The sequence below is a fragment of the Sinocyclocheilus grahami genome, unplaced genomic scaffold (assembly GCF_001515645.1).
Source record: "Sinocyclocheilus grahami isolate Dianchi unplaced genomic scaffold, SAMN03320097.WGS_v1.1 scaffold2996.1, whole genome shotgun sequence".
Classification (NCBI taxonomy): Eukaryota; Metazoa; Chordata; class Actinopteri; order Cypriniformes; family Cyprinidae; genus Sinocyclocheilus; species Sinocyclocheilus grahami.
This window is the reverse complement of record NW_015508169.1, coordinates 17,292-25,815: the sequence shown is the minus strand read 5'-3', so window position 1 is coordinate 25,815 and position 8,524 is coordinate 17,292. Positions and strand designations below refer to the sequence as shown.

The following is an 8,524-nucleotide window of genomic DNA, read 5'->3' as shown; positions in this document are numbered from 1 at the left end:
GTTCAGGCAGACGAACAGTAATGTGGCAGACGCAGACGTCACGTTCAGGCAGACGAACAGTAATGTGGCAGACGCAGACGTCACGTTCAGGCAGTAATGTAGTAATGTGGCAGACGCAGACGTCACGTTCAGGCAGACGAACAGTAATGTGGCAGACGCAGACGTCACGTACGAACAGTAGTCACGTTCAGGCAGACGAACAGTAATGTGGCAGACGCAGACGTCACGTTCAGGCAGACGAACAGTAATGTGGCAGACGCAGACGTCACGTTCAGGCAGACGAACAGTAATGTGGCAGACGCAGACGTCACGTTCAGGCAGACGAACAGTAATGTGGCAGACGCAGACGTCACGTTCAGGCAGACGAACAGTAATGTGGCAGACGCAGACGTCACGTTCAGGCAGACGAACAGTAATGTGGCAGACGCAGACGTCACGTTCAGGCAGACGAACAGTAATGTGGCAGACGCAGACGTCAGGTTCAGTGAGACGAGTGCATGTTGCAACGTCATATTAAAGAATCCATCCGAACGCCATAAAACTCATTATCAGTGATGCTGTCTACACTGGATGAGGCGTGGCGCGGCGCGGCACGACAAATCCCCGACAGTAAACTGATGCCGCGTTCTCTTTATGACGTTTTGACACAAAGTTCAAATGATCTGCAACGGTCGCTTTGTTGCATCCAGTGTAGACAGATTTTGGGACCGGTCACATGTTGCGCCTAAAACGCCTGGAAAACGCCAGTCGCGTCGCTTTCTCCTTCTTTCCAAGACGCTCGGGAGCTTGCGCTTTCGTGGTGTCTGCCATTGCCAAGTGACCGTGACCTGCGCTCTCCTCGACGACGTGGAAGTTTCAACAAAGGATAAATGGATTTCCAGCACTGAAAATCCCTTGCAGTAGCTCTGCTAATAAATGTATTTAAAATGGGTATCTCTGTACAGCTGTCGCATCCGGTGTAGAAACCGTGTCTGTGTGTGAGCAAAGGAAACAATCAGTATAAATATAACAATTAGTATACTAAACATCGCGCATCCTACAATGTGACTATCGCAGATGCGCAAATCGCGATATCGATGCTGAAACGATATATCGTGCAGCCCTACATTCAGACCTGTCCACTTGTGATCAGATCACAGTACTCATGTTAATATGTAAACAGGGGCACTGTGTAACCACAGAGTCATGTTAACAGAATGGTTCCTGAGAGGGATATGGTTTGTCAATGATTGTATTATGTAACTCTTTGCAGCTGGTCCAAAAAATCCTGCCTAAAGACTAAACCTGGTGGAGACGCGTAATCATCAGGGAATACAACAAAACTAAAAGCTTGACTGACAGCACCAGGAGAAAGATGATCAAGATTCGTACTGCAGATATGACTGAAAAACACAGGTAACCTGATGCCGTCCCAGATGATTCTCCCACAGAACACAAATGACAATTTCAGAAGATCTGGGCCCGTATTCACAAAACATCTTCAGGCTAAAAGTAGCTCATAACTCGCCGATTTAGGAGAAAATCTTACAAATAATGGGCATGTCCTAAATTTACAACTCCTACATTTTTGCTCTAAGAGAATTTCACAAAGTGTTTTAGCTCTAAAACTAGCTCCTAAATCTGACTCCTAAGTCACTAAGACCAAGCCACAAACTATCCTAAAATGGCTGTTGGTGGCAGTCTGCCTCTGAACGTAAATATTTTAAAAACATTTGACGATAATGAGCTTTTAAAAAGGTATCGCCTTTGGTTTTGGAGGTTATCCCAACTCCAAATTTTTATTTGATTATATCCTTGCCCAACTGCTTAATGAAAACAAGATGTAACAGCTGTTCTTGCATCCAATTAGGATTTCTTTTACGTTTGCATGTCTTACTATCAGCCATGATTATTCTACTCGGTTAATTAAAAGGCTGTTTATATGCATATTCACTAATTGCTTACGAGAAGCATAAGATGCTGACAATTAGCTGAACATATGTAACCTGCATTTTAAAATCTTTATTGGAATGTGGCAATTAACGTTTTTATTTTTAAATCTTTATTTGAATATGGCATCATATCTCGCTCTACAATATTTCTATGAATAAATCTCTGACAGAGACTATCAGCCAATCACTGTGTGCATAGTTAGTAAGCATGCTGACATCATCCATAGCAACGAGGTCAACCCCGCCCCCTTACTCTTAGCTTAAGACTTCTCTGAATTCCTTATTAAAAGTTTGTCTCAGCAGCTTTGACATATCATGAAAATCTGACTTTTCCAGGTTGTAACCAGGTCCCCAAAAAAAAATCATAACAGGCAACACTAAATTAATACCCATGGCTCATGATGATACATTTGAGGTCTTGTGAAATTAAAAAATCAGTCTGTGCAAGAAACTGAACATTAATTAGGGCGGCTTGATTATGGCAAAAATCATCACATTTATTTTGGTCAATATTGTAATCTCAATATTATTTAACACGATTATGAGTGGGCCACTTGAGCTGCAGCACAGTGGCCAAGACCATACAGCGGTTTAACAGGACAGGTTCCACTCAGAACAGGCCTTGCCATGGTCCACCAAAGAAGTTGAGTGCACATGCTCAGCGTCATATCTAGAGGTTGTGTTTGGGAAATAGACGTGTGAGTGCTGCCAGCATTGCTGCAGAGGTTGAAGGGGTAGGGGGGTCAGCCTGTCAGTGCTCAGGGGGTGTTCTCACTTCTGTGAGATACTGTATATCACATATATATTTTCTGTAAATAAGGTTGCTGTGACATCTACATTTTAGAGACTATTGAGATTTCACAATTCTCAATACCACAGCAGAATACTAGGGTAACTAATAAACAGGCATACTTGCAGACATACTTAAATTCATATTTCATTGTTTTATTTTGACAGCACATCTCCACCCAGAAATATTAGGGAAATGTATGCCCAAGGAATCGTTGCCCTGTTTCCATATCTTCGTGATCCCTACACAAAGAATGGATATGTAAATGCAAATCTTTTTTTCAAATCTAGTTATGGGGTAGTTGGTCACCTTTGCATTACTTAAGATGTGTTTGTTTTTAAAGGAACATTATTATGACCCTCAATGTGGACAAGGTTACTTGACTTTGAAAATAAAGAACATTCAGAGGAACAGTGCATCATCAGAAAACTGTAGACGTTCCCCACAGTCTTTCAGCGGTGGCCCAACTTCAGAAAGAGAGGCTGCATCCAGCACAGATGTTATCCTCACTGAAGAACAGTGTAGAGAAGCAGTTTCTCTAATGAAACACACCTCAAGATCAAAATGAAGGAGACATTTCAGTAACGTCACAAGATGATTCAAGACCCGAGCAGAAGCACTGATGTGTTGACGGAATTTCCACGCTTCTTGGATGTTCAAGGCCTGGTGAGAGAACATGTCTATCTGGTGATAAGAGAATTTATTTAACCCAGTCATTGGGTTGGGGTTAAACAAATATTCTAGGTTTAATGCAAGTTCAGCTCAATTGACAACATTTGTGGAATATAGTTCATTACCATTTACAAAGAAATAAAAAACTACAATGGATGTGCATAGTCACACATTTCTGAGCTTTAAGGGCAGAAATGTAATTATAATTTTTCCAAAGGCCTTACATGAATTCTTCTGTTAAAACACGTTATTTGAGTTGTAAAGTTGTTTAAAACATTTTTTATTGTGTTTGTATTAAAGAATGAGGGACAGGTCAAAATTATTTTTTGTGGGAAATAATTCCACAAATGCTGTCAACTTAACTTATATCAAATTTTGAATATTCTTTCTGAAGTAAATGATTTACACACGTGTTTGTTGATTATGATGTTTTTGCAGATTGAACAGGACTTTGTTTGGATCTTTGGTGAAAAGACTTCTTCTAAGTTGTTAGAAAGGTGGCCAACTACATTCATGCACAAAATTATTCAGCAAAGCAAAAGTCTTAACTCCTCCCAAGCCCTTCAGGACCTGATTGTCTGTGCTGAAATGACTGTGAAGGAGAATGAAATGGGGGATGCAGGTTAGACTGTCAGAGTTCAGAATAAGATTGTTTAGACTTTCTGTTTTTTTTTAGAAAGGTGGCCAACTACATTCATGCACAAAATTATTCAGCAAAGCAAAAGTCTTAACTCCTCCCAAGCCCTTCAGGACCTGATTGTCTGTGCTGAAATGACTGTGAAGGAGAATGAAATGGGGGATGCAGGTTAGACTGTCAGAGTTCAGAATAAGATTGTTTAGACTTCTCCATGTATTTATTTTCTGATGTTGCCATTTCTGTTTTTTTCCAAGATGGAATAGTGACATTGCTTCTATTCTTCTTTTACTTCATTTGATCCCACCTTCACCACAAGGCAGAAAAAGAGCTGGAAAGATGTCCGCATCTCAAGCAGAAAAACACCTCATCATCTTCTAAAAGGTAAATTTGGTCTTTACTGTCATTACCTGTAGTCTGCCTAAAATCAATGTCTGTTGGGCTAATTGTATTGTGAAAAACTAATGTAGAGCGAGTCAATTGGCGAGCTGGTTTTAATTTTTCATTTATTTAATCTTTAGTCCGGGACTAACATACAAGAGCACCTGGACTCCATTGAAGAAAGCACACAGTCATACCTGCTTGCCATGGGTCCAAAGAAGAACAGCATTCATGGATACTACATCATTCTCGACAAGAAAGCCATACCGTGCAAATCAGTGAGTGGTCTCAGTGCCTTTGATGAACTTTTCAAAGCGCACTTTGAGTTTGGTGCATCTTACAGCAAAGTCCTGCGCAACATGTACACCTCTGTACAAACAACAGTTTTTCAGATTGACATTGGCAAGGTTAAAGAGTGTCCAAGAGTTGCCGAACTCAGAGCTAGATTCCTGCGTTAGATTTGATTGCTGGAAAAAATTATTTGTTTTGTTTGTTTTTGTTGTCTGGAAAACACAAATGTTCTTGTCCGACATCTAAATTTAATTCATGGGCTCTTGCCTGGCAAATCACTTCGACTAAAATGTGGTGAAGCAGGTTGCTGTTTAGAATTTGCAACTTTTTCAGGTTTTCGCAAACACTTAAAAAGAGTTCATGAAGGAAGTCAAGTTTTGTTCTGTGTTGAAGATGATGCTGTTGTTCGTAATGCAGTTGGGCTACCAAGTAATACTGATATGGCTACATGTTCAAAGGACAGTTCTTTGCCAGTTCCCAGCAAAAACACTACCGATTTGTGTGCATCAGCAATAGCACAATTGCAAGCTGCAGGTGTTAGTCAGACTACTGTTGATACTTTTGTTATGTCTATGGAGGAAGTAGTTCAAGACATCCAGGATAAAGTAAAAGAGACCGCTATAAATTTCTTATTTTCAGAAAACACGGACATTAAAAGTTCAATTGAGCAGTCATTCCATGAAATTGAAAACCCTTTCACCATGCTTAATTCCATATCTAAACGAAAATCATATGGAGGAAGTAGTTCAAGACATCCAGGATCAAGTAAAAGAGACCGCTATAAATTTCTTATTTTCAGAAAACACGGACATTAAAAGTTCAATTGAGCAGTCATTCCATGAAATTGAAAACCCTTTCACCATGCTTAATTCCATATCTAAACGAAAATCGTATTTTACCAAAAAAATGGGGAATTGTCCAGCCTGTGGAGAAAGTAATTGGGGTCAGATTTGACAACAGAAAAAACAGGACTACTGGAACTTATGAGCAAGTTGCAGTGACTGACAAGTTTGCCTATGTTCCAATACTCCAAACCTTACAGAACATTTTAAAGCACCCAAACACCACCTGTAGGTTCAAGTCAGGTTTACCTAATAAAAACGGTATTTACTCTGATATTGAAAATGGACTGTACATAAAAAGTCATCCCCTGTTTTCGACTGAAAAAAATGCACTTCAGATTCAATTGTATTATGATGAATTCGAGACTGCCAATCCTTTGGGGTCAAAAAAGGGAATTCACAAATTAGGCGGTATATATTTTACTTTGAGAAATGTCCCACCACAATTTAATTAATCTCTAACAAACATACATTTATGTGCACTTTTCCATGCCCAAGACATCAAAACATATGGATTTTACGCAATATTGGAACCTATTGTAAATTACATAAAAGTCCTTGAAAACAAGGGTATACAAGGACCTGCCGGATTTGTGTGTGGAAGCATTGTCCAAGTAACGGGAGATAATCTTGGTTTACATGGCCTTTTTGGATTTGTTGAATCTTTTAGAGCTCGGAATAACTGTCTTGCTGAAAGGGAAGCTTATCAAACTGTGTTCTGTGAAGATGAGCCAAATGTAACTTTCCGCACCAAAGAAACAAACTTACGACACTGTGAAGCTTTACAATCAGACCCAACACTACATCAAGTTTGTGGTGTGAAACGTACATGTTTGTTAAACACTCTGCAGTACTTTTAATATAGCTGACAACTATTCTGTAGATATAATGCATGATATTTTAGAGGGGGTTGCTCAGTTTGAATTAAAACTTGTTTTAAAATATATTCAAGCTAATTTTTTGACAGCAAAAGAGTTGGATGACAGATTAAATTCATTTAATTATGGGTACATGGAGAGGAGAAATCGGCCTCCTTCTGTAAAACTGGATGACGAGAGCAATGATTTGGGCATAAATGCAATACAGTGTTGGTGTGTACTCCTAAATGTGCTGCTAATATTTGGTGACATTGTGCCCCAAGAGGATAAATACTGGCAATTACTACAAATAGTGAACATTGTATTTTCTCCCATTTTAACTGAAGGACTTACTGTTTATTTGAAACACTTAATTACTGAGCATCACAGGCTGTTCAAGTGCTTATTTCCAGGAAAGAATCTGCTGCCTAAACATTTAATGTGTCACTACCCTCTGTGTTTACGAAATATTGGGCCTAGTGTTCACATGTGGTCAATGCGATAAGAGTCCAAACACAATTTCTTCAAGACTCAACCAAAATGTTTCAAGAACATAACTAAGATGCTTGCCAAAAAACATCCGAATTTCATGGCATATAACTGGGAAGCCTTTAACCATGACAGAACTGTACTTGGACCAGGAAAGAATGTCTGTGTCAGTGACTTGAATGAAAGTGTTCAGATTGCATCTAAGTTGAACATTCCTCCAGAAACAAATGTTCTCTCAGTGAAATGGGGGGGGGGAAGTATAATGGAACTGAATATCGTTCTACCTTAATTATTTGTGGTCAGGTAGACCAGTGCCAGTGTTTTATAAAATCAAGGATATTATTGTCAGAAATGAATGCGTGTTACTGTTACATCGCCGCTCAAAACTGTTTGTTTTGATGAACATCTTTTTGCCTACAGAATTGATCACAGACCCAGCGCATCTCTGAAAGTGTTTACTGTCAATGAACTCTCTTATTCCAAACCTTTTGATGTGCAGATGTCCTATGGGTCTGATCATTTCTTTTGTTTTGTTGTACCCTACTGTAATCTTATTCAAATTGAGCTGTCACTTGTTCATGTCTCTGTGAAGTTAATGAGTTTGTTTTATCCATTTTGTATTTCTGTGCAACCCCTCATGAATTTGACTGAACTGTTGACCGTTTTAAAGTAGCCACTTTGCCCAGTTTTTAAATAAAAATGAGTTATTATATCTGTCTGAAGACTCTTGATTTTAGATTTGATAATGTACATTGACACCATAGAACAATGTAAAAATAAATTTTGCACTAAAAGGAATACTTTCTTGATAACACTTTTAGAGTAATCCACAGGAATAACAACGACACCCAAAATGTGTTAAATGACCCCTAGTGTAAAATGTTAAGGTGTTAAATGACCCCAGTGTAAAATGTTAAGGTGTTAAATGACCCCAGTGTAAAACTTTGATAACAATAGTAAGTGTAACTATCTACACTCTCAGTGTCATTTTCAGCACTATAAGGTGCCATTTTAACACTGTAAATTCAACACTACAAACAGTGTACTTTTAACTCTGGACAGATCGGGACCATATATGATCTTTAGTAGTGTTAAAATTTACACTTTAAGTGTCAAATTGACACTGCTGATTTTACTGTGCAGTATGGAGTACCTCAAGGCTCAGCACTAGGGCCGTTACTTTACATGTTACCCTTGGGATATATCATCAGGAAACATAGTGTTAGCTTTCACTGTTATGCTGATGATACTCAGCTCTATATTTGTTCATGGCCCGGCAAAACATACCAATTTGAAAAACTAATGGAATGCATAGTCGATATAAAATACTGGATAACGAGTCATTTCTTACTGTTAATTATTGGACCTAAAAACTCTTCATGTAATAACACTGTCTAACACTTGATGGCTGCTCTGTCAATTCTTCGTCATCAGTTAGGAACCTAGGTGTGCTATTTGATAGCAATCTTTCCTTTGAAAGCCACGTTTCTAGCATTTGTAAAACAGCCTTTTTCCATCTCAAAAATATATCTAAATTACGACCTCAATGTCAAATGCAGAAATGTTAATTCATGCATTCATGACCTCAAGGTTAGATTATTGTAATGCTTTATTGGGTGGTTGTTCTGAACGCTTAA

General features: G+C 38.8%; 1 pseudogene; it reads left to right on the top strand.

The window, feature by feature from the left end:
• The first annotated feature begins 1,076 nt into the window (after window positions 1-1,076).
• LOC107575906 (uncharacterized) lies at window positions 1,077-4,866 on the top strand (annotated as a pseudogene).
• The last annotated feature ends 3,658 nt before the right edge of the window (window positions 4,867-8,524 follow it).